The following is a 27,831-nucleotide window of genomic DNA, read 5'->3' on the forward strand; positions in this document are numbered from 1 at the left end:
CCAGACTCCATCACAGGAGGTTACTGTAACCTAGGGAATCTTCCCGGCCCCAGCGGAGGCGAGCGGATAGATAGCCCTAGCTCAAGAAAAAAAGCGAGCCGATTCCAGCAGCTGGAATGCCCACCCAACCTCCTCCCGGCTCAGGTGAGGTACGCCAGTCCCCACCCTGGAGATGGGGCCCTGGTACCGACAGGGCAAGGGTGCCGGGGCCGCAGCCTCCCCAGCCAGGGATACTCACCGGAGGGGCGGCCCACCGCGTCTTCGCAGCCGGCTGGCGCCTGGCACTCGGGAAGCTCGCAAAAAGGAACCGCGTGCCCGCTAGCGCTGGGACGAGGAGGAGCGCGCCGTGGAGGCCAGAGAAAAAGCCGCAGCGGCGCGCGCGCACCCGGACAGCCGGCGGAGGCGGGGCTCAGCGCGATCCCGGAAAAGACGCGCCCGGAGGGGCGGGCGGAGCGGGGGCGCGCGGTGGTGTGGCAGAGCCAGCCGAATCGCTGGCTGCAGACGGCTCGGCCCACCCACGCGCCCGCCCCCGCTCGCCCGGGACGTCAGCCGAAAAGGCGGAGCCGAACGGGCTTCCCGGGGAGAGGGAGGGGTGCTGCGGGGAAGGCGAGGCGGCTAACGGCTCGCCTCAAGTTGTTGTTCCCGCTGGCGAGCCGCTTCTGTCAGGCTCGCTGCTGGTGTCGTTGAGTGTGTTTCCGAATGTCCTTGCGCCTAATAGCAGTGAGGCGCAGGGGTGGCCCACGCCCTCACCTGCGGCTTGCTTCGCAGGACTCCACCCCAGGATAAAAGTTCCCCTCGGGTCATCTTCCAGCTGCCCTCAAAAGACACTCGTTTTTGTATTTCACTGCTCCAAGTTTAGAGAGCTATCTTAAACACTCTGACTAAAAACATCTTGCTCCTGTAAGCCTGAGCTGATGCCTCTCATCCATTTATCTTGCCTCTCACTGCGTTAAGATCCCCGCTGACTCCCACTGATGAAATATCACAAGGACGCAGGATTTTCACGTTGTCTTTCCATTTCCACGATGGTTTCATGGCAAAAGAACCCCCAACTGATAAGGAAAAGTCACCGCAGCTCTGTGACATCTTACTAGCCCTGATCATTGCTTATAAGCTGGTCATACGAATGCTGTTACAATAGATGCAAGAAATTGCCATTAAAATTAAAATTCCAGCGAACTATCTGAGGGCTTCAAAAGGGAAAGACCATAATTGCAAATGAGCCCTGATAAACTGCCAAGAATATATCACCCAAAAAATTAAATCTCAAGAATTCTTCCAGTTCCCTGATGTGTAATGGTGAACTAGTTTCCTGTTCCTGATGGCAATCGACATTTCACTTCACCTGCTGATTTCCATTTTCCCATAGAATTACCATTTCTGCTTGTGTGTGTATATGTGTGTATATATGTGTGTGTGTGTATATATATGTATATATAAAATGCCTTACCACCTGAGATTACAGGCTAGAGTAGTTCTTGAACTTCAGTGTGCATCACAATTATCTGGGGTGCTTGTTAAAATGTAGGTACCTGGAGCTACAACCCCCCGGTATTTTTATTCTGATCTGGGTAGGGATAAGAAATTTGAATTTTTAATAAGCAGTCCAGGTGATACTAAAAGTGGTTAGCTGAGAGCACAGAGCTACAGTTTTTGTGTGTTACTACTCTAAAGCCATATTACCATTTCAATTTCCAAGAAACCTACCTACTTACATAAAATATACCTATAAATATTGCTAAGACAGTCGTGTAGCTTCCTTTTTGAAGATTGACCTACCAAGTTCAGTACTTCAAACAACTAGTTTAATTGCATTGTTTATTTTATGAAATCTTGTTTCAATACCAGAAATCAGCAATCATTTTTCAGGTAACTATGATGTACAGAGCACTATCACCTACAGTTGGCTTAACACAAATGAAATTGAAGAAATGAATATCGCTGCTCTCAACAAAGTTAGTGTCTACTTGTGGAATTAAAATATAGACATAATACAAACCCAGTGTAGCACATAAATCAATGTGTTGGATGAAGATGAAAAAGAACTTGTAATTAAAGAGTACTTTTGCCAGTTTCCTTTATTGTCAGTCTCTTAGCCCAGACATTTTCAATTAGGTAATTTCCTCTGAACAGTCTTCAGCTTACTGAAGTTCCTCCAGCTCTACAAGACATAAAGGAAAGAAATCACTATAGCCTGAAACTATCCGTTTTTCGGTATACGAATGTGTGTATGATATACATATAAGTATGTTTATCAGACCAAGAAGCTACTTGGATTTTCAAGATTTCTTATTACTTAAACTATTCGTTAGTGTGTACAGTTCTGGCTGTCTTCATCACCTACCACATCTCACCTTCTTCCCCATTTAACTGCACCCAAGTTGAAGAGGAAAGAAGAACTATATCTCCAAAAAGGAAACCAAGTATAACCACGCTATTTCCAGCTTTCCTTTTTCAGAGTCAAAACAAACCTTGCTTAATTTCTTGTCATCAGAAACCTTCCAGAAATTACTGCCCAGGAGCAAAATATTTCCCAAGCAGCTGTCTGACATTTTAAAGAGAACATTTGCAACGCTGTTTATTAGGAAGATAGGGTATTATTATCCCTATTTCACAGATGAAGAAATAGATGCAGGTTAAGTGTCTTGTCCAGTCACACAACTAACTAGTAACAGAGCCTGAATTTCCTACTACACTGCTTATGACTCCTAGACCAGGGTGCTTGCCGCTACATCAAGCTGCCTCTGTAATGAGTCCTACCCAGAACTACCAAACCAATTGGAAATGGAGTAGATAAACGTATGGAAATGGAAGAGTTAGGGAAATGTACAATGCAATTGACAGATTCAAAATACAATGTAGTAAGTACTAAAAGCATGAGAATTAGTCTGTTAGAAGCTAAACAGAATTTAAAGGACAGCTCTGTTAAGAGGCACTGATATTTAGGCCTTGCCTGTTTTATTATTCTGTAACAAGAAGCTGAAACAGATAGCCAGGCTGCTCTTGGCATTAGTTATTTATGGAAGGGCAAAAAACAACTGTTCTTCATTGACTGTGTAACAAGCCTTTGCGTGTTAAACTTCACGGGTTTGTAGAATAATAATAATTTTCTCTTGCGGTCCAAATACAAGCAGCAGGACTTCATAATAATATTTGCATTGACAAGTTGTGTTAGATTTTGTCATTAACAAACCTTATTTTTGGCAGACCCAACAACCAGGCCAAATATTGTCTTTAGTGGCTTGTGTTAAACAACCAGTGAAATCAGAAACCTAGGCAGAAGATGATCTCACTGTGAACATAAATAATAACCTAAGCCACTCCTTTAAAAAATGATCAAAGGCATAGTAGCTACATCTAAATGTTATTTTTGAGAAACGATTTGTTTTTTCAAAATAACTATTTCTTTTCATTCTGGCACATTTTTCAGGTTTTTAAATTAATGGAAACACCAAAACAAACAGACATCTAATGCACCCAGATAGGAAGACACAGTATTGTATGGAGTCAAGTCTTTGGAAATTAATCCATCAGGACATTGTGGTCCACGTCAAAATCACAGCAGGATTTTAATGGAACTTAATTTCAGTTTCTCTCATGAAACTCCTTATTTGTCCTTTTTAAAGATAACTCCAACCCCCCCTAAATAAAATCCTCCACAGTTATCCTTGAAATTGTTTGTGCAACCTTCCTATAAAGGATCAAAAATAACAAAATATTTTTATTATCCATAAGGCCATAAGTATGCGAAAAATCTGCTGTGGTTGTCGTTGAATCTGTAAGAACGTTGCTTTTCGTATATTTTTGCCCACTCTCTGTAGTGATTCTAGCCCAGTAATATTATGAAAAAAGATAGGTAATCGATATCATAACTTGCTTTAAATGTCTCTTTGTTATCCTTTCCCTTTAAGATACAAAAAGCTTCCAATATGTCCTATTTTTAAAAAGACCAGTAAAATAACAAAATTTTAATGTGTCCCTTACTCAAAATCTTCCACTGTTAGTGCTGGGAAGCTACTTAGATGCAGAGTAGCAGGATGGAAACCATATGGGTTTGGACTTAAGCCAACCACTCTAGACCAAGTTATATAACATTTTCCTGAGCCTCAGCCTCTTCTGTAAATTGGGGATAATAATGGTACCTCATTCATAAGACTCTTCTGAGGGAATGAAATCATGCCTATAAAATTCCTGATTTATGGCAAGGGTGTATAAAATGATGGCTATTAATCACCAAGTTCAACCTCTTCATTTCACAGATGAGAAAAAGGAAGCTAGAACCAGAAAAATCTTTCTCCAGATTCTCCTACTTATTCAGTGACTTTCTTTACAGCTAAGGACAAATTCCTTGAGAAGTGGTCTACAGCCACTTCATTCACTAAATCACTATCTGACCTCCAAGTTAATCTCCATTCCCATCAATCCTACAAATATATATATATATATATATACTTTTTTTTTTTGAGAGGGAGTCTCCCTCTGTTCCCCAGGCTGGAGTGCAGTGGCACGATCTCAGCTCACTGCAAGCTCCGCCCCCCGGGATCATGCCATTCTCCTGCCTCAGCCTCCTGAGTAGCTGGGACTACAGGCGCCCGCCACCGCGCCCGGCTGATTTTTTTTGTATTTTTAGTGGAGACGAGGTTTCACCGTGGTCTCGATCTCCTGACCTTGTGATCCGCCCGCCTCGGCCTCCCAAAGTGCTGGGATTACAGGCGTGAGCCACCGCACCCAGCCAATCCTACAAATATTCCTATTGCTAATGCCTTCTATGAAATAGACAAACCCCATCATTATACTTAAATAATTATGGGACTATTTCACTCCGAGTGAATAGTCCCACTGGGACTATTGGACTGATTAAACCTTTGGATATTTATTCAAAGCATCCCTCTTCAAACCAAAATTCTGTAATAAAACTGTCTGCTTCACTTGGATCCTACATGGCACATGGTACAAGCCAAGTTACTGTTATTCAAATAAAACATTTTTTAACAATATGTTTGAATGAATAATTATTACTTTTAGAAATACATATAAAAGGTTATTAAATATATTTTATTTTCCCCTTCAAGTTGGTAAGATTTTTAGATTGATAATATTCAATTTTGGCAAGAATATGAAGAAACTTGCACTCATATATTCTTTTTTTTTTTCTTCAAGATGGAGTCTCACCCTGTCACCCAGGCTGAAGTGCAGTGGCGCCATCTCGGCTCACTGTAAGCTCCGCCTCCCAGGTTCACGCCATTCTGCTGCCTCAGCCTGCCCAGTAGCCGGGACTACAGGTGCCCACCACCACGCCCGGCTAATTTTTTGTATTTTTAGTAGAGACAGGGTTTCACAATGTCAGCCAGGATGGTCTCAATCTCCCAACCTCGTGATCCGCCTGCCTGGGCCTCCCAAAGTGCTGGGATTACAGGCGTGAGCCACCACGCCCGGCCTGCACTCATATATTCTAAGTAGGAGTGTAAATAGTTTTGGTCCCTTTATTTTATTTTATTTATTTTTGAGACAGAGTCTTGCACTCTCGCCCAGGCTGGAGTGCAGTGGCACGACCTCAGCTCACTGCAACCTCTGCCTCCCGGGTTCAAGAGATTCTCATGCCTCAGCCTCCTGAGTAGCTGGAATTACAATAGGTGCCCGCCACCACACCCAGCTAACTTTTGTATTTTTAGTAGAGATGGGGTTTCACCACGCTGGCCAGGCTGCTGTCGAACTCGGAACTCAGGTGATCCACCTGCCTCGGCCTCCCAAAGTGCTGAGATGACAGGCGTGAACCACTGCACCCAGCCTGGCCTTTTTAAAAGACAATGTGGCAGTATCTTTTAAAATTTAAAATGCATATACTCTTTGACATTTTCATGTACAGGGCTCTATTATACAGAGAAACTTGAACAAATACACAAAGATATATGCACAGGAATAGTAACCAGGGTATTATTTTAATAGTGAAAAATTAATCAAAAATCTCAAGTGTTCATTAATAGGAATATGGTTAATACCTTATGGTATATCCATACTATAGAATACTGCGTTAGGTTAAAAAAAAAAAAAAAAAGAATGAGGCACAATTATTTAAATATCTATATGCAAACATAATGACATGAAATGATGTTTGTGATATATTATTAAGCGAATAAGAGCAATATGCAGTTCGTACACATAATTCATTCTCATTTTGAAAAAAAAAATAAGTATATGTCACAGTACGTGTGTGCAGCAAACATCTGGAAAGGTCTATACTAGATAATGAACAGTTGTTATCTCTACAGAAAGGGATCAGAGACTTCTTTATATACTTCTATTTGAGCAAAAGAGGTGAAGTGACTAGGCACTTCTTTTGTAATATAAATAAGAATAAAGAGACAATCAGTAGAAAAATGAGCCTTACTGAAGGAAAATTTGCTTTACAAATAGCCTTTCAGGAATGTATTTAGTCTATGTACAGTCATGTACAGCTACAGAGAATTCGGAAACCTTCACATAGAGCCTATTTGCACCATGGCTCAATAAAGAGAGTATAGTCTTAGGGAGGACCAATTCCTAAGCTGTTCTAGATCATCATACCTAAATTATTGCCTTTTGGCAACAAAATTAGATTTGTTGAACTATTTCATAGATACCATTGAAACAAGCTTGTAAAAAGTTGAGGTTAAGACCAGGTGTGATGGCCCATGCTTGAAGTCCCAGCTACTTGGGAAGCTGGGGCGGGAGGATCACTTGAGTCCAGGAGTTCAAAATCATCCTGGGCAACATAGTGATATGTCATCTCTAAAAAAAGAAAAAAAAAAAAAACTATTAATTGGGTGTGGCAGCATGCACCTGGAGTCCCAGGTACTCTGGGAGGCTGAGGCAGGAAGATCCCTTGAGCCCTGGAGTTCCAGGTTACAATGACCTATGACCACATCACTGCACTCCAGCAGCCTGGGCAACACTGTGAGGCCCTGGCCAAAAGAGAGAGAGAGAGAAAAGAGAGAAGAAGAAGAAGGAAAAGGAGAAGGAGAAGGAGGAGGAGAAGAAGAAGAAAAGAAGAAGAAGACAGCAGCCTGGGCAACACTGTGAGACCCTGGCCAAAAGAGAGAGAGAAGAAGAAGAAGGAAGAAGAAGGAGGAGGAGGAGGAGGAGAGAGGAGGGGAGGGGAGGGGAGAAGAGAGGAGGGGAGAGGAGGAGGAAGAAGAAGAAGAGAGGAAGAGAGGAAGAAGAAAGGAAGAAAGGAGGAAGAAAGGAAAGAAAGAGCTGAGGTGAGCCACAGATTCTGGGAGCTGCCTGTATAGAGACAGTCTGTATTAGATACATATAATAGCTAAAAATGAATTTCTTAAAATCTGTGATTCACTCTCAAGGTATTTGCTATAAATGTCTTCTCTTGGGAGAAGTTCACCCTGGGTTTGATTCTGGGTAGAGAGAGAGGTCATTTCTTTTGTTTGGTATTTGAAATTGGGGAGGTTTTTTTGCAGGAGACTATTTTAACATTCTATTGGGAAAAAAAGAGGGAGGAAAGACAGCTTAATTGAACAGAACACATTAACCTTAAAAGACCCTGAAGCTTCAGCCAGGTGTGGTGGCTCATGCCTGTAATCCCAGCACTTTGGGAGGCCGAGGTGGGAGGATCACGAGGTCAGGAGATCGAGACCATCCTGGCTAACACGAAGAAACCCCGCCTCTATTAAAAACACACACACACACACAAAAAAAATTAGCCAGGCGTGATGACAGGCACCTGTAGTCCCAGCTACTCAGGAGGCTGAGACAGGGGAATGGCGTGAACCCAGGAGGCGGAGCTTGCAGTGAGGGAGATCACACTCCAGCCCGGGCGACAGAGGGAGACTCTGTCTCAAAAAAAAAAAAAAAAAAAAAAGGCCCTTCAGCTTCAATCATACCTCCCTTATCCATACCCCATACTATACCTTGTTTCCCAGCGTTGCAGAAGTTGCTATTTTAAAAAAAATTAAGTTAACCTAAGACTGAAAGAAAGACTAAATACAGATACAAAGGAAAGCACTGATGCAAAGTACATTTGTAAATTAAGAGAAAAGAAATAGCCATGGGGTAATAAAAATATCAAAATCAGATTTTCAGATAATCCAGATCAGATCAGTTCCCTGACAAAGTCATCTGATAGTGAACTTTAATAGAGCCTTTATCTGCTACAGTGTTCAAGATGAGAAAACCTCTAAAATTGAAAAAAAAAAAAATACTAATGTATCGACCCTATTAGCAACATTCATCTGAGATTGCTAGCCTTTCTCTTTCCATTGACTTTTTGTATTAATCCCAGGATTATGAACAAACTCATGCTGTGCTGTACCTAAATGCAACATAATTTTTCCCAGGTAGATCTTAAACTCCTGACTCCTCATCATAGACTAAAGTTGCCAGTTGTACTCTTGTGGCAATGAGATGACCCAGAGCTCACTGGGGCCTATGTTAGAAGAAAACCCCTATAGTGGCAGGGCAGAATGACCTCACCATTTATTATGACTTTTGCTACAAATGGAAAAACAAAGGGGGGAGTTTCAAAACCCAGTACCTTCCTGTAGAAAATAAAATGCGTCATCAGATTAAGTGAAAGTCAAAGTGTCCTCATTTGAGATCATCACAGAAGTTACAGCATGAAAGATTGGAAAAATGCAGAAGATGAAAAGTGTTTTAGCCACTGAATAGGAGGCAGTGCTATGTCCTGTCTGAGCCCGTTGCACCATGTTTGAAAAACAAACATCTATGACACACATTGCAAAACCTAGATTAAGAAACCTCAGGGCAGAGGGCAGATCATCACATGTACAAGTGTACCCAGGCACTTAGCCAGTACACAAAGAGGTGCATGGCTTCAGCACTTCGAAGACTGTGTCCTTGGGCCTCTTTGTTTAAAAAAAAAAAAAAAAAAAAAACAACTATTTTCATGATACAGGTTTGATCAAGGCAACAGTTTTACTTTCTGTAAATGTAAACAAAGAAAGGATATGCATTTGCCTGTGAAATTTGAAGTACCTAACACAGGAACTTTTCAAATAGAATGATAGAGCAATAAAGAACTTTAAAGATCATCAAAAGGCCAGTCATTTATTTATTTAAAAATGAGGAAACTGGGGCTCCAAGAGGTTAAATAATTTACCCAAGGTTACAAAACTTGTTATTTCTGAACTGGGGACTGCAACACAGATCTCCTGACTCTCAGTTCAGTGATCACCCCACACTGACACTGATACTGACCTCATACCATTTTCTAGAGATTTTACAATATAACCATAAACAAAATTATCATAACCACACTTACTAAATTACCCTGATTTGCTTGGATTAAAAAATCAACAGGAATATCTAAGGAAAACAGGAAAAGATGGAATATGTCTGAGGAAGCAACTGGAATTTTTGAAGAGAAAGACTATTTCTTCTCCTTTACATCATTTGTTACGGAAACAAATCTAAACTTTTCTAATACATTTGTTATCATCTGGATGTGCTTAATCTACCCCTCAACAAACGTCCACTCCAGGTTGCAAACTCCTCCTTACCCAACGTGCTGATGGAGTTGATAGCTTGCTTTTCTTATTTCCTATCTGCCACTTTTTGTTTGTTCATTTGGTTTTTGAGATGGAGTCTCCCTCTGTCGCCCAGGCTGGAGTGCAAGGGTGTGATCTCAGCTCACTGCAACCTCTGCCTCTTGGGTTCAAGCGATTCTCCTGCCTCAGCCTCCGGAGTAGCTGGGATTACAGTCGCCCGCCACCACGCCTGGCTAATTTTTGTATTTTTAGTAGAGATGGGGTTTTGCCATGTTGGCCAGGCTGGTTTCGAATTCCTGACCTCAGGTGATTCGCCTGCCTCAGCCTCCCAAAGTGCTGGGATTACAGGCGTGAGCCACCGTGCCTGGCCTGTCTGCCACTTTTATGACATTATTGCTATTTCATTTAACTATATCAGCAAATATTCCAAGCCTGTAGACTTGATATCAGAAAGGAACTTCCCATTGTAACAGAAAATGTAACACTCTCAGGGATTAGGGCCGGGAAGACATTTGGGGCATTTGACAAACATAATTTTGTAAAAACAGCTTTCTCATTCTTGTTTGCTTCTGATCTTTCCATCTTCTGTACTATATAACAGAAGCTGTAAAAGTTCAGAAATACCCAAATGTAAGAAATAAGCTACATTAAAAATGACCACGAAACACATGAAAAGATGCTCAGCATTACTAGACATTAGGGAAAGGCAAATCAAAATCACAATTAAGTATCACTCCATACCCGCTTATGGCTATAATGATAATTTTTAAAAAAAAACACTGGAAAATAACAAGTGTTAGCAAGAATATGGAGAAATTGGAATCCTCCTACATTGCTGGTGGGAATGCAGAGTGGTGCGGCTGTTGTGGAAAACACTTCGGTTCCTCAAAAAGTTAAACATAGAGTTACTAATAACCCAACAATTCTACTCCTAAGTATATACCCGAAATAATTGAGGCTGGGCGTGGTGGATCATGCCTGTAATCCCAGCACTTTGAGAGGCCAAGGCAGGTAGATTGCTTGAGACCAGGAGTTCGAGCCCAGCCTGGGCAACAAGGCAGAAAGGCAGACACCATTTCTACTAAAAATTTTTTTAAAAATTAAAAAAAAAAAAAAACTAGGTGTGGTGGCACACGCCTGTAATCCCAGCTGCTCAGAAGGCTGAGGCATGAGAATCGCTTGAACCCAGGAGGCAGAGGTTGCAGTGAGCTGAGATTGTGCCACTGCACTCTAACCTGGGTGACAGAGCAAGACTCTGTCCAAAAAAAAAAAAAATTGAAAACAAGTACTCAAATATATGTACACTCACGTTCATAGCAGCACTATTTACAAAAGCCAAAAGGTGGAACACTCCAAATGACCATCAGTATATAACTCGACAAATAAATTTGGTACATCTATACAATGGAATATTTTCATCCATAAAAAGGAATGAAGTACTGATACACGCTACAACATAGATGAAACTTGAAAATAGTACATTAGGCCAGGCGCAGTGGCTCACACCTGTAATCCCAGCACTTTAGGAGGCCGAGGCAGGTGGTTCACCTGAGGTCAGGAGTTCGAGACCAGCCTGGCCAACATGGCAAAACCCCACCTCTACCAAAAATACAAAAAACAAAAAACAAAAAAAAAAATAGCCAGGTGTGGTGGCACGTGCCTGTAATCCCAGTTACTCAGGAGGCTGAGGCAGGAGAATCACTTGAACCTGGGAGGCGGAGGTTGCACTGAGCCGAGACCACCCACTGTGCTCCAGCCTGGGCAACAGAGCAAGACTCCGTCTCAAAAAAAAAAAAAAAGAAAGAAAGAAAAAAAGAAAATAATATGTTATTTAAAAGAAGCCACACACAAAACATCTCTTATTGTACTATTCCATTTAAACGAAGTCTCCAAAATAAATTCGTAGAGACACAACGCAGAATAGTGGATGCCAGGAGCTAAGGAGAGGGAAGACATTGCTTAGTGGATAAGGAGTTTTATTTTGGAGAGATGGAAATGCTTTGAAACTAGATAGAGGTGGTGGTTGCACAACATTGTGACTGTCCTAAATACCAGTAAATCGTTCACTTGAAAATGGTTAATTTTGGCCGGGCGCGGTGGCTCAAGCCTGTAATCCCAGCACTTTGGGAGGCCGAGACGGGCGGATCACGAGGTCAGGAGATCGAGACCACCCTGGGTAACACAGTGAAACCCCGTCTCTACTAAAAATACAAAAACTTAGCCGGGCGAGGTGGCAGGTGCCTGTAGTCCCAGCTACTCGGGAGGCTGAGGCGGGAGAATGGCGTGAACCCGGGAGGCGGAGCTTGCAGTGAGCTGAGATCCGGCCACTGCACTCCAGCCTGGGTGACAGAGTGAGACTCCGTCTCAAAAAAAAAAAAAAAAAAAAGAAAATGGTTAATTTTGTTATTTGAATTTCACCTCAAATTATTATTAAAAAGAAATAAACTGCATCGAAACAATGAAGCAAAAGATTCTAAACTTTCAATATTCAAAAGTTCATGTAATGAAGCATTAGAGAAGATACTGCAGAAAATAGTATCTCAGAAAATAAAACGGAGTAGACCAAGTTCCCTTGGGGTAAAACTTAGGTTTGAAGAGTTATGAGGTATTTTTCTCACTCATTTAACTTGGCTAATTTTCTAAGAATTTTTTTTTTTTTTTTAGACGGAGTCTCACTCTGCCGCCCAGGCTGGAGGGCAGTGGTGCGTTCTCGGCTCACTGCAACCTCCGCCTCCGGGGTTCAAGCGATTCTCCTGCCTCAGCCTCCCGAGTAACTGGGATTACAGGCGCCCGCTACCATGCCTGGCTAATTTTTTGTATTTTTAGTAGAGACAGGGTTTCACCATGTTGGCCAGGCTGGTCTCGATCTCCTGACCTCATGATCTGCCCTCCTTGGCCTCCCAAAGTGCTGAGATTACAGGCGTGAGCCACCGTGTCCGGCCCCCAAATTTCCATTTTTAAGAGGCTAAGGAAATAACAATAACAAGAAATGTGTTCCACAAATTTAGAATTTCAAAAAATTTTAAATCTTTACCTCAAACTCATTCATACAGTCATTCAACAAATATTTATTTAACTGTGACTTTGTGACCAGCTGGGAGTGGGGAACACAGATATGGTGCCAAACTCAAGAGACAGGTCACTTCCCGTAGGGAGCTTATATGTTGATGTATAAGGCAACCAAATGAGATAACTTCAGAAAATGATGTGTCATAGACAACATAAAACGTGACTATGAAATTAAAAGTGCATTTTTGTGTAAAGCTGTACTTTTTTTTTCTTTTAGTCTAGTGTAGTAGTGAGAAGGTGTGAAAGAGTAGAACAAGGAGTTTGATCTGTAACTGACTGTGAACAATCAATTGAGATAAATTACTATCTTTGGACCAGCCTCAAGGTGTATTTTTTAATTTTTATTTATTTTATTTACTTATTTATGTATTTATGTGAGACACAGTCTTGCTCCGTCACCCAGGCTGGAGTGCAGTGGTGCAATCTTGGCTCACTGCAACCTCCGCCTCCCAGGTCAAGCAACCCTCCTGCCTCCACCTCCCAAGTAGCTGGGATTACAGGCATGTGCCACCATGCCCTGCTAATTTTTATATTTTTAGTAGAGACGAGGTTTCACCAGGCTAGCCAGGCTGGTCTCGAACTCCTGACCTCAAGTGATCCAGCAGCCTCAGCCTCCCAAACTACTGGGATTACAGGCATGAACCACCTTGCCTAGCCTTAAGGTGTACTTTAAATAGGGTGATTTGGAAAGACCTAGCTGCCAAGTCAACATTTGAGCTAAGATGTGAATAATAAAAGGGACCCAGTCAGGCCCAGGTCAGGGGGAGAATGGTCTAGTTAGAAGGATCATCAAGAGCCAGATATGGTGGCTCACGCCCACAATCCCAGCACTTTGGGAGGCTGAGGTGGGTGGATCACCTGGGGTCAGGAGTTCCAGATCAGTCTGATCAACATAGTGAAACCCTGTCTCTACTAAAATTACAAAATTAGCCAGGTGTGGTGGTTCATGCCTATAATCCCAGCCACTTGGGAGACTGAGGCAGGAAAATCGCTTGAACCCGGGAGGCGGAGGTTGCAGTGAGCCAAAATCACGCCATTGCACTCCAGCCTGGGCAACAAGACCGACCACTACTCTGTCTCAAAAAAAAAAAAAAGGGGGGGATCATCAAGAGCAAAAGTCATAAAGCCAGTCTGGGCTTGGGCCTTGTACAACTGGATGGACGGATCATAGAGAACTAGAGAACTAAGGGCAGAGGTGACATGGAAAGAAGTCAGAGAGGTGAGGAGGGACTGGTTTTTCAGGGTAGTATAGTCCAGGGTAAAAAGTCTGATTTTATTTAAGTACACCTATGCTCTGCAATGTTTACAACACCAAGAGTAATCTGGTCAAAGCAGTAGATAAAAGGGATTGGTGAAACACAAACAACACACACACACATTTAAGAGGGGATATACCAAGACATATACTTCCCTTTGGTTGTCAGAAATTAATTTGATCAAACTGAAAGATTGTTTTCTTTTCCTTCTAGTCCAAGGTTTCTCAAACTTGGCACTATTGACATTTGGGCTGGATAATTTGGGGAGGAGCTTCCCTGTACGTTGCAGAATGTTTAACAGCACCCCTGATATCTACCTGCTAAATATTAGTAGCATCCCTCTCCAAGGCTGTGACCACCAGAAACACGTCTAGAGATTGCCAAATGTCTTATAGAAGCAAAATCGACCTCGGTAGAGTGCAATTGTTCTAATGCGAGGCAGGAAAGTGAATAGATGCCATGTAGGGAGGTAGACTTTGAAGGAAGTGGCATTTTCTTTTTAATTTTGCCTTTCCCACCTCCAGCTTCAATCCAAAGCCTCTCCTGATTCCTCAGCCTCTGGAACACATACACTGGTGTTAAGTAAATATTCAGTAAATTCTTCCAATACCGACTGCCAATCTGTACACACTGAGCCAAAACTTTTCTTCAATAACAGGGTGGTAGGTGGAGGATACCACTGGATTTGAGTAGTCTGGGTAGCTGCCTCAACTTTGCAGCTCATTTTGTCTATACAGAGCCTTAAAGAGACAAAACCTCCTACTGGATGTCTACAGAACACCAAAAGAATTATTCATTTTCTAAATTCCAACCAAGTTTTCTGAAAACACAACTTTTATTCACTGACTTCAATTATAAACTTAGAGTTGCATTTCCATAAGCAGCACCTCCTAACAGAGTATGAGACTGTGAGAGTAGCAGAGAGAGTAGTCAGAGACTCTCGGGAACTATTGGCATTTGGGGCCAGATAATTATTTTTGTGAGGATCTGTCCTGTGCATTATAGGATATTGAGCAGCATCCCTGGTCTCTGCCCACAGGATGCCAGAAGCACCCTCTCCAGTCCTTTTGCAAAAATAAAAAAATGTTTGTAAAGAATATCCAGCCGAGATTGCACCACTGCACTCCAGCCTGGGTGACAGAGCAAGACTCCGTCTCAAAAAAAAAAAAAAAAAAAAAAAAAGAATATCCAGGAGTCCATACTGATGTAAAGAAATGATGGCTCAATGAATAGATATGGGAGAAGATACAAATTTCCCACAGAGAAGAATTCTAAGTAATTTATGTAGATACACTTCCCTCAAGGAGGTAGTACATAATTCCTCACCCTTTGAGTAAAGGCTGCACATACTGACTTGTTTTCAAAGAGTATAGTATGGAAAGGCAGGAAAATAACTTTACAATGAAGAAACTTTGGCCAGGTGCAGTGGCTCACGCCTGTAATCCCAGCACTTTGGGAGGCCAAAGTGGGCAGATCACCTGAGGTCAGGAGTTCGAGACCAGCCTGGCCAACATGGTGAAACCCCACCTCTAATAAAAATACAAAAATTAGTCAGGTATGGTGGCACATGCTTATAATCCCTGCTACTGGGGAGGCTGAGACAGGAGAATCGGTTGAACCCAGGAGGCAGAGGTTGCAGTGGGCCGAGATCACACCATTACACTCCAGCCTGGTCGACAGAGCAAGACTCTGTCTCAAAAAAAAAAAAAAAAAATCCCACAAACGCTACCTTGAATAAGTGGCCAAGATTAACATCATCAGTGATGTCATGTTGATAGTCTTAGATATGATATAATGAGAATGGCAGTTCACCTCTATAGTGCCTCCCCTCAAATACCATATCAGAATAACATTAGACAAATTGGCCGGGTGTGGTGGCTCACACCTATAATCCCAGCACTTTGTGAGGCTGAAGCGGGCGGATCACCTGAGGTCAGGAGTTCCAGACCAGCCTGGCCAACATGGCATAACCCCGTCTCTACTAAAAATACAAAAATTAGCCGGCCGTGGTGGTGGGTGCCTGTACTCCCAGCTACTAGGGGGCTGAGGCAGGAGAATCCCTTAAACCCAGAAGGCATAGTTTGCAGTGAGCCGAGATCATCCCACTCCACTCCAGCCTGGGCAACAGAGCGAAATAATAACATTAGACAAATCCTAACTAAAAGATATTCTACAAAATACCTAATCAGTACTCCTCAAAACTGTCAATGTCATCAAAAACAAAGAAAGTCTGAGAAACTGTTATAGCCAAGAGAAGTCTAGCTAAATACAATGTGGTTTCTTGGATGGGGTCCTGAAACAGAAAAAGGACATTAAGTACCAACTAAGGACACCGAAATAAAGTATAAATTTTAGTTAATAATGTGTCAATATCTGTTCCTTGTAACAACACATCATACCAACGTAAGACGTTAACAATAGGAGAAACTGAGTCAAGATATAGGCAAGTGTTTGTACTATGTTTGCAACTTTTTTTGTAACTCTAAAATACTGTAAAATTTTTTTAAGTTTATTTTTTAAATGTCTTCAGATATTGCCAAACTTCCCCTAGGGAGCAAAATCTCCTTCAGTTAAGAATCACTGTTCTAGGTCAATCTAGACATTTGCTTTCTCATTATAACACTTTCCACCTTTTACAATATTTTTACTAACTCCCAGCTCTCCTCTATGTTGTCAGCAACTCTTAATATTCAAGAATTCTTATGATTTTAAGATCTCCTTTGTTCTCACCCACAGCTTCTAGAACTTTCCTCCTCTCCACTTTTATCTGTCTATTCACTACATACCAATTGAAGTGGAGTTCAATGTCATTTCCCTCATAGGTAATGCTATCTAACAAATCAAGTCTGTAAATTCTTCTACTTCAAGACATGAGGTAATAGTTCAACTACTTTTTTCAGCTTGAAAATCTGCATATTGTGATTACAATAAAAAGGGCTACTTGCACTTCATCAGTGTTGCAAAAACTTCAGTTCAAGAGTGATACTGTCTTAATATTAAGAGTGCTTTGCCCTGAAAAGATATTCCACCAATATATGGAACAGAGGCTTCAGCTGCAGATATGAAATATAATTATTTTAAGGAGAAATGGTCTGCCAAAACCAACACTGTCAGTCACTTTCCATAGCATTTTGTGATTTAAAAAATTTTTACCTAGTAGTTGTTCAGCCATGAATATGAATTTCTGCCTTCTTCTGGGTCTAAATATGAAGGAACAAAAGAATTTGACCCAATCTTGAAATTAAACCTGAAAAAATTAAAGATACCAGTAAAAAGAAAGACAAGCGGAGCCACTAACGTAATTTATTTTAATTTTTTTTTATTTTGAGACGGAGTCTCGCTCTGTCACCCAGGCTAGAGTGCAATGGTACCATCTCAGCTCACTGCAACCTCCACCTCCCGAGTTCAAGCGATTCTTCTGCCTCAGCCCCCTGAGTAGCTGGGATTACAGGCACGCACCACCACGCCCAGCTAATTTTTGTATTTTTAGTAGAGACAGGGTTTCACCGTGTTGGTGAGGCTGGTCTCAAACTCCTGACCTTGTGATCCACCCACCTTGGCCTCCCAAAGTGTGGGGATTATAGGCGTGAGCCACCGCGCCCGGCCGCCACTAATGTTTTCAAAGTGTAATCCTCTTTCTGAAGTGATGGTTCCTTTTACACCACTATTTCCTTCCTCAATTGCTGTTCCTATTCCCACCCAGCTCTAATAGAAACACAGCCTATGTTTTATTATATGTGTGGCAGTGTCTTGGCTGGGCTGAAGGAAGGTAGTGCCAGAACCTTGTCCGAGAGAAATTAGATGACACTTCCCCCATCCCTTCTTTTATCTATTTGCATAAGTTCATATACATGGAGACTGGGGGTTGGGCTGAAGGAGTGATAACTTGGTTTTCATTTGTTGTTATTTGCTGGAGCACACAGAAAAAGAGAATGAAAGCTGGAAAGAAAAGAAGGTAAGGTAGAGTGCTGGTGCTATGGCTGAATCTTTGGATTTGAGGCCTGGTGGGGGAGAAGGGTATATGGCCAAAGCTGAGGGAGTCTTTTCTTGAAGGACTTTATGTGGTTCTGGGCTGAAATAATGCTGTTTAAGTACAAAGTTAGAAAATTATTGTAGCGTTGGGTGACAGGCCTAGATCCCAGTACCTCAAGGACTGGAAACTTTGTGAAAATAGGGAGCCAGTACCCTTGACACAGACAATGCTGTTTGCACAAAGGGCATCTGCAGCAGAGGCAGTGATAAGGTGCTTTGGCTAGCAGGCTGGAGTATAAGTGGCCGGGCGCGGTGGCTCACGCCTGTAATCCCAGCACTTTGGGAGGCCGAGGCGGGCGGATCACGAGGTCGGGAGATCGAGACCATCCTGGCTAACACGGTGAAACCCCGTCTCTACCAAAAATACAAAAAATTAGCCGGGCGAGGTGGCGGGCGCCTGTAGTCCCAGCTACTCGGAGGCTGAGCCAGGAGAATGGCTTGAACCCAGGAGGCGGAGGTTGCAGTGAGCCGAGATCGCGCCACTGCACTCCAGCCTGGGCAACAAAGCGAGACTCTGTCTCAAAAAAAAAAAAAAAAAAAAAAAAAGAATGTAAGTGAACTTGTTACAAACACATGTGGCAAACAACTCTTCTGAAAACAGCCAGAAATAACTAGAGCGTCCTTGGAAGGGTTTTAAATTCCTCTGTGAGCAGGTGAGGGCTTGCAGCTGATGAAATTTGGATACAAGTGTACATGTGATCTCATCTTACCAGCAGGAAAAATCTGGAATATTTGGGTTATATAATTTTTGTTTTCTAGGATTCAATTCTAATAAGATCTGAGATTTCTTAAACCTGTCTCCATCTTAGAAGAATACTACTCCATACCTAAGCCATCATTTACCTCCCAGGTCTAAAGACACACTATTATAGTTTCCACTGAGAGTCATTTGAGCAATCTTGTCTAACAGCATAGTAAGTGGCTATAGGCTCATTCTCTGGAAGTTCCCTAGAGTTAGCCTTCCTTAGTTACCCCTAAGTTAACAAGGATACTCCTCCTTCAGAAAAGTAATGTAGCTTATTTTTACTTTATCCCCCTTGGTAGCCTCTAAATATCCTTTTAAAAACACTTACCACAGGGAGCCACATGCTCCTTTCAATAACCAGTGTTTCTTTCTGTGAAAATAGGCCTCTTCGGCTGGGCACAGTGGCTCACGCCTATAATCCCAGCACTTTGGGAGGCTGAGGTGGGCGGATCACGAGATCAGGAGATCGAGACCATCCTAGCTAACACGGTGAAACCCTGTCTCTACTAAAAATACAAAAAAAAAAAAAAAAAAAATGGCATGAACCCGGGACCATTACTCTTTGCTGAAAATCCAGACTTTTGTATCCCAGATAACTACAATAATTATCTTGCTCCTTTTCTATTTTTCTTTGTACTCTTTAGTTAATATGGAAAAATAGACACTCATGTTCTCTGCATGTGGCAAGTACAGAAAAAAATTCAATGAACACCAAGACATTTAGACTATATTACCAACTAACAAAAGATTTAGAAAGACAAATTTCTTGGACTGTAGCCACGTCTTGTTGCCTAAGAATTTAAAGATTCATTTAAGATCCACTTAATATTCCATAATAACATGATTAGTTAGGACACAGATGTTGGCATCTTGAACATTTTCCCCATTACTAAGGAAGTGAAAGAAGATTGCATAGTAAGTTCAGTTTTATCTTTGGCTACAAAAGCTAATAACCCAACAAGAAACTTACAAATTGGTCTTTGGACTAAGCTTCCAATCTGCCTTTCAATTAAAATGAGTTTATATGAGATCTAAGTACTCTTGTAGACTGACTATGTGCCATGGAAAATATTCACAAGATGATGTGCAAAGGATCCAGAAAATAAATATAGTTACTACTGAGGTCATGTACCAGTCCATATCATGGAAATTTAAAATAGCACCCTAAGATATTCCTGTAGATAGGCAACGGAACACTATTGCCAAATCTTACTTTCTAGACAAAGCAGGAAACCAAAGTTATAGACTCAATGTGTGAGGAGATTTAGGTAAGCAGAAATAGTGTTAAAGCAACATGAATCCAAAGGTCATCAGAGTTGAATGTCAGGTTTCTTTAATAGCTACATGACCACTGCTTTTTTTTTTTTTTTTTTTTTTTAATGAGTTTCGCTCTTGTCGCCCAGGCTGGAGTGCAATGGCGCAATCTCGGCTCACCACAACCTCCGCCTCCCGGGCTCAAGCAATTCTCCCACCTCAACCTCTCGAGTAGCTGGGACTACAGGCATGTGCCATCACACCCAACTACTCTTTTTGTATTTTTAGTAGAGACAGGGTTTCGCCATGTTGGCTAGGCTGGTCTCAAACTCCTGACCTGAGGTGATCTACCTGCCTTGGCCTCCCAAAGTGCTGGGATTACAGGCGTGAGCCACTGCACCTGGCCAACCATTGCCTTTAAGAAATCCTTGTTGGGAGGCAGAGCAAGAGGGCTGAATAGAATTCTCCAGCAATTAGGCCAGGTGTGATGGCTCATGCATGTAATCCCAGCATTTTGGGAGGCCAAGGTGGGTGGATTGCTTGAGCTCAGGAGTTCGATACCAACCTGGGCAACATAGTGAAACCCCATCTCTACAAAAAAAAAAAAAAATACAAAAATTAGCTGAGCGTGGTGGCATGCACCTGTAGTCCCAACTGCTTAGGAGGCTGAGGTGGGAGGATCACTTGAGCCTGGGAGGTGGAGGTTGCAAAGAGCCATGGTCGTGCCACTGCACGGCAGCCTGGGTGACAGATCAAGACCCTATCTCAAAAAAATAAAATTATCCAGCAATTGTCTTTCCCACAGGAACAACAAATTGAACAAATATCACCACAAAATAAAAACAAAAAACAAAAAAAAAACTGAAAAAGTAGGAGAGGGAGACGATGTTAAAGTGTAGAGTTTTTGTTAGTTTTCTCTTTGTTTGCTACTTTGTTTTTGCAGAGTTAAGTTCTCATCAGTTTAAAATAATGGGTTTTAAAATGTTGTTTTCAAGCCTCATGGTAACCTCATATCAAAAAACCTATAACGGACACACAAAAAATAAAAAAGCAATAAATTAAAACATACCACCAGAGAAAATTACTTTCAGAAAAAAGAAAGGTGGGAAGGAAGGAAGGAAGATAATGCCACCACACAAGCAGAAAACAAATAACAAAGTGGCAGGAGTAAGTCCTTACTTATCAATAATAACACTGAATGGAAATAGACTAAACCCTCCAATGAAAACACATAGAGTTGCCGGGTGTGGTGGCTCATGCCTGTAATCCCAGCACTTTTGGAGGCCAAGGTGGGCAGATCACTTGAGGTCAGGTGTTCGAGACCAGTTTGGTCAACATGGTGAAACCCCATCTCTAGTAAAAATACAAACAATTAGCTGGGTGTGGTGGCGGTTACCTATAATCCCAGTTACTGGGGAGGCTGAGACAGGAGAATCACTTGAACCCAGGAGGCTGAATCTGCAGTGAGCCAAAATTGTGCCAGTGCACTCCAGCCTGGGTGACAGTCTCAAAAAAACAAAACAAAACAAAACCATATAGAGTGGCTGAATGGATGAAAAAAAAAATAAGAACCAACTATCTGCTGCCTACAAGGAATACTCTTCACCTATAAAGACACATATAAACTGAAAATAAAGGGATGGACAGAGATATTCCATGCAAATGGAAACCAAGAAAGAGCAAGAGTCACTCTGTTTATACCAGATAAAATAGATTTCAAGACAAAAAACTATAAAAAGAGACAAGGAGGGTCATTGTATAATGACAAAAGTCAATTCACCAAGAGGATATAACAGTTGTAAATACATATGCATTCAACACCAGAGCACCCAGATATACAAAGCAAATTTTATTTATTTTTATTTTTTTTTTTTTTGAGACGGAGTCTCGCTCTGTCGCCCAGGGTGGAGTGCAGTGGCGCGATCTCGGCTCACTGCAAGCTCCGCCTCCCGGTTCACGCCATTCTCCTGCCTCAGCCTCCCGAGTAGCTGGGACTACAGGCGCCCAAAACCGCGCCCGGCTAATTTTTTTTGTATTTTTAGTAGAGACGGGGTTTCACCATGGTCTCGATCTCCTGACCTTGTGATCCGCCCGCCTCGGCCTCCCAAAGTGCTGGGATTACAGGCGTGAGCCACCGCGCCCGGCCTCAAAGCAAATTTTATTAGAGCTAAAATGAAAGACAGACCCCAATACATAAATAGCTGGAGACTTCAACAACCCACTTTCAGCATTGGACAGATCATCCAGACAGAAAATCAACAAAGAAAGATCAAACTTAATTTGTACAGTAGGCCAAACCAACCTAATAGATATTTACAGAACGCTTCATCCAATGGCTGCAGAATACACATTTTTCTCCTCACCACATAGAACATTCTCAAGGATAGGCCATATGTTAGGTCACAAAATAAGTCTTTAAAATTTCAAGAAAATTGAAAGCATATCAAGCATCTTCTCTGGCCACAATGGAATAAAACTAGAAATCAATTAATAATGAGAGGAACTTTGGAAACTATACAAACATATGGAAATTAGATAATATGTTACTGAATTACCAATGAGTCAATGAGGAAGTTAATAATGGAATCAAAAATGTATTGAAACAAATGATAATGGAGACACAGTATACCAACACCTATGGGATACAGCCAAAGCAGTACTAAGAGGAAAGTTTATAGCAATATAAACTACATCAAAAAAAAAAATAGGAAAACTTCAAATAAACAACCTAACAGTGCATCTCAAAGAAGTAGAAAAGCAAGAGCAAAGCAAGCCCATTAGAAGAAAATAATAAAGACCAGAAGATAAATAAATGAAATTAAAACAAAAAAATACAAAAAATCAAGGAAGTGAAAAGTTGGTTTTTTGAAAAGACAAAATTGACAAACTTTTAGCCATACTAAAAAAGAGTGAAGAAAAGAGAGAAAAAAAAGAGCAGAGGCCCAAGTCAATATAATCCTAAATTGAAAAGTAGACAGTACAACTGATACGGCAGAAATTCATTAATGACTACTATGCTCATTAGAGACTACTATGAGCATCTATATGGCAATAAATTATAAAACCTAGAAGAAATGGATAAACTCCTAGACACACATAACCTACGTAGATTGAACCATGAAGAAATCCAAAACCTGAGTAGACCAATAACAAGTAAAGAGATTGACGCTGCAATAAAATGTTTCCCACTTAAGAAAAGCCTGGGACGTGATGGCTTCACTGCTGAATTCTACTAAACACTTAAAGAAGAAATAACACCAATCCTACTCAAACCATGTTGAAAAATAGAAAAGGAGAGAATACTTCTAAACTCATTCTATGAAGTCAGTATTACCCTGATACCAAAAACAGACAAAAGTACATCCAAAAAATAAAACTACAGGCCAATAGCTGATGAATATTAATGCAAAAATCCTCAACAAAATATTAGCAAATCAGATTTAACAATACAATGCATAAAGAAGATCATTCATCAGGACCAAGTAGGATTTATCCCTGGGATTCAAGGATGGTTCATCATATGCAAATCAATCAATGTGATACATCATATCAACAGAATGAAGGACAAAAACCATACCATCGTTTCAATTGATGGTGAAAAAGCATTTGATAAAATTCAACATTCCTTCTTGATAAAACCCCCAACAAATGGGGTATAGAAGGAATATACCTCAACACAATAAAAGCCATGTATGACAGACACACTGCTCGTATCAAATTGAATAGGGGAAAAAAATGAAAGCCTTTCCTCTAAGATCTGGAACAAAGCAAGGATGCCTACTTTTACAACTGTTATTCAACACAGAACTGAAAGTCCTAGCTATAGTAATTACATAGAAGAAAGAAATAAAGGGTATCCAAATGAGAGAGGAAGAAGTCAAATTATATTTGTTTGCAGATGATATGATCTTATATTTGGAAAAAACTGAAGACTCCACACACAAAAAAAAACTGTTAGAACTGATAAATTTAGAAGAGATGCATGATACAAAATCAACATACAAAACTCAGTAGCATTTCTGTATGCCAACAGTGAACAGCTGGAAAAAGACATCAAGAAAATAATCTCATTTGGAATAGCCACAAATAAAACAAGATATCTAGGACTTAACCAAAGAAGTGAAAGATCTCTGCAATGAAAACTATGAAACGCTGATGAAAGAAATGTTTCATCATTTTAAAATGTCCTTTGAAGAGGACACCAAAAAAATGGAAAAATATTCCATGTTCACGGATTGGAAGAATCAATATTGTTAAAATGTCCATATTACTCAAAGCAATCTACAGATTCAATGTGATCTTGATCAAAATACCAATTACATTCTTAACAGAAATTTTTTAAAAAATCTTAAAATGTATATGGAACCACAAAAGACCTAAAATAGCCAAAGCTATCCTGAGCAAGAAGAATAAAACTAGAGGAATCACATTACCTGACTTCTAATTATACTACAGAGCTACAGTAACAAAAACAGCATGCTAATGGCATAAAAATGGGCACATAGACTAACGGAACAGGACAGAGAACTCAGAAACAAATCCGTACATCTACAGTGAACTCATTTTCAACAAAGGTGACAAGAACATACATTAAGGAATAGACAGTCTCTTCAATAAATGATGTTGTGAAAACTGGATATCCACATGCAAAAGAAAAAAACTCTCACCACATCTCTCACCATATACAAAAATCACCATATACAAAAATCAAATCAAAATGAATTAAAGACTTAAATCTAAGACCTCAAATTATGAAACTACTACAAGAAAATCTCCAGGACATTTGGAGTTGGCAAAGATTTCTTGAGTAATACCCCACAAGCACAGGCAACCAAAGCAAAAATGGACAAATGGAATCACATCAAGTTAAAAAGCTTCTGCATGGTAAAAGAAACAGTCAACAAAGTAAAGAAACAACCCACAGAATGGTAGAAAATGTTTGTAAACTACCCATCTCACGAGGGATTAATAACCAGAATATATAAGGAGCTCAAACATCTCTATAGGAAAAAATCTAATAATTCGATTAAAAAATTGGCAAAAGATTTGAGTAGACATTTCTCAAAAGAAGACATACAAATGGCAAACAGGCATATGAAAAGGTGCTCAATATCATTGATCATCAGAGAAATACAAATCAGAACTACAATGAGATATTATCTCCCCCAGTTAAAATGGCTTAAATCCAAAAGACAGGCAATAACAAATTTTGGCGAGGATGTGGAGAAAAGGGAACCCTCATGCACTGTTGGTAGGAATGTAAATTAAAATAACCACTATGGAGAATAGTTTCGAAGTTCCTCAAGATCCAGCAATCCCACTGCTAGATATATATCCAAAAGAAAGGACATCAGTATATCAAAGAGATACCTGCACTCCTATGCTTGTTGGTATACTGTTCACAATAGCCAAGACTTGGAAGCAATCTAAGCATCCATCAACAGATGAATGAATAAAGAAAATGTGGTACCTATACACAATAGAGTACTAGTCAGTCAAAAAAAAAAAAAGGGGGGGAATGAGATTCTGCCATTTGCAACAACATGAATGGAACTGGAGGTCATTATGTTAAGTGAAATAAGCCAGGCTCAGAAAGACAAGAGGGTGGTTACCAAAAGCTGGGATAGGTGGTGGGGGGATTAGAGGGTGCAAAGTGGGGATAGCTAATGGGTACAAAAAAAAGTTAGAAAGAATGAATAAGAACTAGTATTTGACAGCACAATAGGGTGACTACAGTCAATAATAATTTAATTGAACATTTTAAAATAAGTAAAAGAATATAGGCCGGGCGCGGTGGCTCACACTGGTAATCCCAGCACTTTGGGAGGCCGAGGCGGGTGGATCTCTTGAGGTCAGGAGTTCAAGACCAGCCTGGCCAACATGGTGAAACCCGTCTCTATTAAAAATACAAAAATTTGCCGAGCATGGTGGCTGGCACCTGTAATCCCAGCTATTCGGGAGGCTGAGACAGGAGAATCACTTGAACCTGGGAGGTGGAGGTTGCAGTGAGCCGAGATTGTACTACTGCACTCCAGCCTCGGCATCAAAAAGTGAAACTCCCTCTCAAAAGGAAAAAAAAAAAGAATATAATTAGATTGTTTGTCACACAAAAGATAAATGCCTGACGTGACGGATACCCCATTTATCCTTATGTGATTATTATGGATTGCATACCTATATCAAAATATCTCATGTAACCCATAAGTATATACACCTACTATGTCCTCACAAAAATAAAAAATAATTTTAAAAAATCAAATGACAAACCGGAAAAGTCTTTGAATGAAGGTAAGTGGAATTATAATAGTTTTGATACCCATTCCAACAATTTTCACATAGCAAGCACAAGTTGGGTAACTATATACAGGTAGCCCCTATCCCCAAGAAAATGCCATACAGTCAAAGTAAAGCAAAGTTTTGACAATTTTTTCATAACTATAGAATTTCAGACATCCATAGCAGTAAACACTCCAATGTGTCAGACAACAATTAAGCAAGTCATCAACAAGCAAAAGCTGCTATGTGCCTTCCACTGTACTAAATGCTGTGGGGCATATGAAAGAGACAAGATATAATCTCTTATTGAGGAGACAGGCTCTGAATACATAAGACAAAGGAAGCCATACAACAAAACAAAAAGGCTAAATGCTGTGGAGCAGACTAGAAGAGTCAAGATAAGTCCAAAAAGGCCAGAATAGTGGAGGGTTTCACAGAGAAGTCTGGATTTGAACTGGATGGCACAGAGCAGGGCAGAATGCATCCTTGGAAGAAAAAACAATATGAGCAAGGGTAGAGACTGGGAATAAAGAGGGCACATTGGGAAGAGTCCAGAAACTAGACTAAAAGGAGCAGAGGATTCTTGTCAGGGAAGAATGATAAGGAAGTTTGGGAGAGACAGTCTGCAAGTTGCAACAGAACTTCAGAGCTCTAAACCCTGAAAAACCACAAAAATGATTACTGGATGTTTTTACGCACGCCGGTATAGAGAGGGCTGCATCACTAATGAGACTCTTCAGTCACTCTTTCACATGCGGAGGTCTCTACCCATAGTGTCTCTTTGAATAATACAAAAGGAACAGATGATGATGTAGAAATTGGGTAAACATAAAAAGTAATGTTTTGTCTCTGTATTCTGAAAGCAAACCACTATTATATGCTCCACCCATTGATGTTGAAATTCTTTTCTTACAAAAAAACTTAACCTTTGCCTATGGAGAGTAATAGCTATTTAATCTATTGACAGTTAGTGCACAATTAAGTGCCTTTCTACCTTGCCAATATTTCAGTAAGCAATTCACATTTTAACACAGATCAGATTACTTTCTTTTGTGTTTTAAATGTTTATCTAAGAGTTGCAGAGATAACATCTACATTGAAAACTGCCATTAAAAACCCAACAGACATTTCTGGTTTCCTGTCCAGTATGTAAGGAGCTTAGAAGTTGCCATTCCATCCTAAAAATAAGTAAAAAACCGAACAAAGTGAAAAATCAACAACTCTTCTTACATCTGTCAGGGAAGTAAGGTCACAGTGCAAACTGCTGCCCCCAGAATTGGAGAGACAGGCAGGGGAATCCAGAGAATCACAACTTACCTGAGCAGAAACATCCACAGGAACCAGCACAGGGTAGGAAAGCCTAGACTGTAATTGATGAATTGTTGGAGGCTCAGTGTGGACAAGCCTGTGAGCTGAAAACTTCTTTGTTTTACCTCCTGGGAGTTCTACCAGGTTCTCACAGTAAAGATCAGAGAAGAACTCCTTAGGGTTTCAAGTAGCCAGAGGAAAGTAATTATTTTGAAATATGCCAGAGCATTCTGTTCTTAACAAGGCCTGCCATCAAGAGAATCTATTTTACCGGAACTTAACCTATTGGGGTTTCATCAGAGCCTAACTGACCTGGCTGAAGGGAAATGGCCAACTCCAGTCTGCTCTAGCCTTCTGCCTGTAGGAAGGGAAATACCCAACTTCAGCTCCA

At 40.8% G+C, this 27,831-nt stretch overlaps 1 protein-coding gene and 2 long non-coding RNA genes across 9 annotated transcripts in view; 1 reads left to right on the forward strand and 2 right to left on the reverse strand.

Moving 5' to 3' along the window:
- ACSL4 (acyl-CoA synthetase long chain family member 4) overlaps positions 1 to 357 on the reverse strand; it is an 82,575-nt gene extending 82,218 nt beyond the window's left edge. For all 7 annotated transcript variants that reach the window (XM_077987801.1, XM_028841781.2, XM_015127978.3 and 4 more), the window contains exon 1: positions 239 to 357. The gene's annotated coding sequence lies outside the window, so the exon portion shown is untranslated. The remainder of the gene's footprint in view (positions 1 to 238) is intronic.
- LOC114674977 (uncharacterized) lies at positions 117 to 774 on the forward strand. Its single transcript, XR_013412615.1, has one exon. It is a non-coding gene; the product is annotated as an uncharacterized LOC114674977 (long non-coding RNA).
- Positions 775 to 2,026: 1,252 nt separating this feature from the next.
- On the reverse strand, positions 2,027 to 27,615 carry LOC144338446 (uncharacterized). The gene is made up of 3 exons (XR_013412616.1): positions 27,450 to 27,615; positions 16,979 to 17,072; positions 2,027 to 2,161 (listed from the first exon to the last, which is right to left on the reverse strand). It is a non-coding gene; the product is annotated as an uncharacterized LOC144338446 (long non-coding RNA).
- Positions 27,616 to 27,831: the final 216 nt, after the last annotated feature.

Source organism: Macaca mulatta, chromosome X (genome assembly GCF_049350105.2).
Source record: "Macaca mulatta isolate MMU2019108-1 chromosome X, T2T-MMU8v2.0, whole genome shotgun sequence".
Classification (NCBI taxonomy): Eukaryota; Metazoa; Chordata; class Mammalia; order Primates; family Cercopithecidae; genus Macaca; species Macaca mulatta.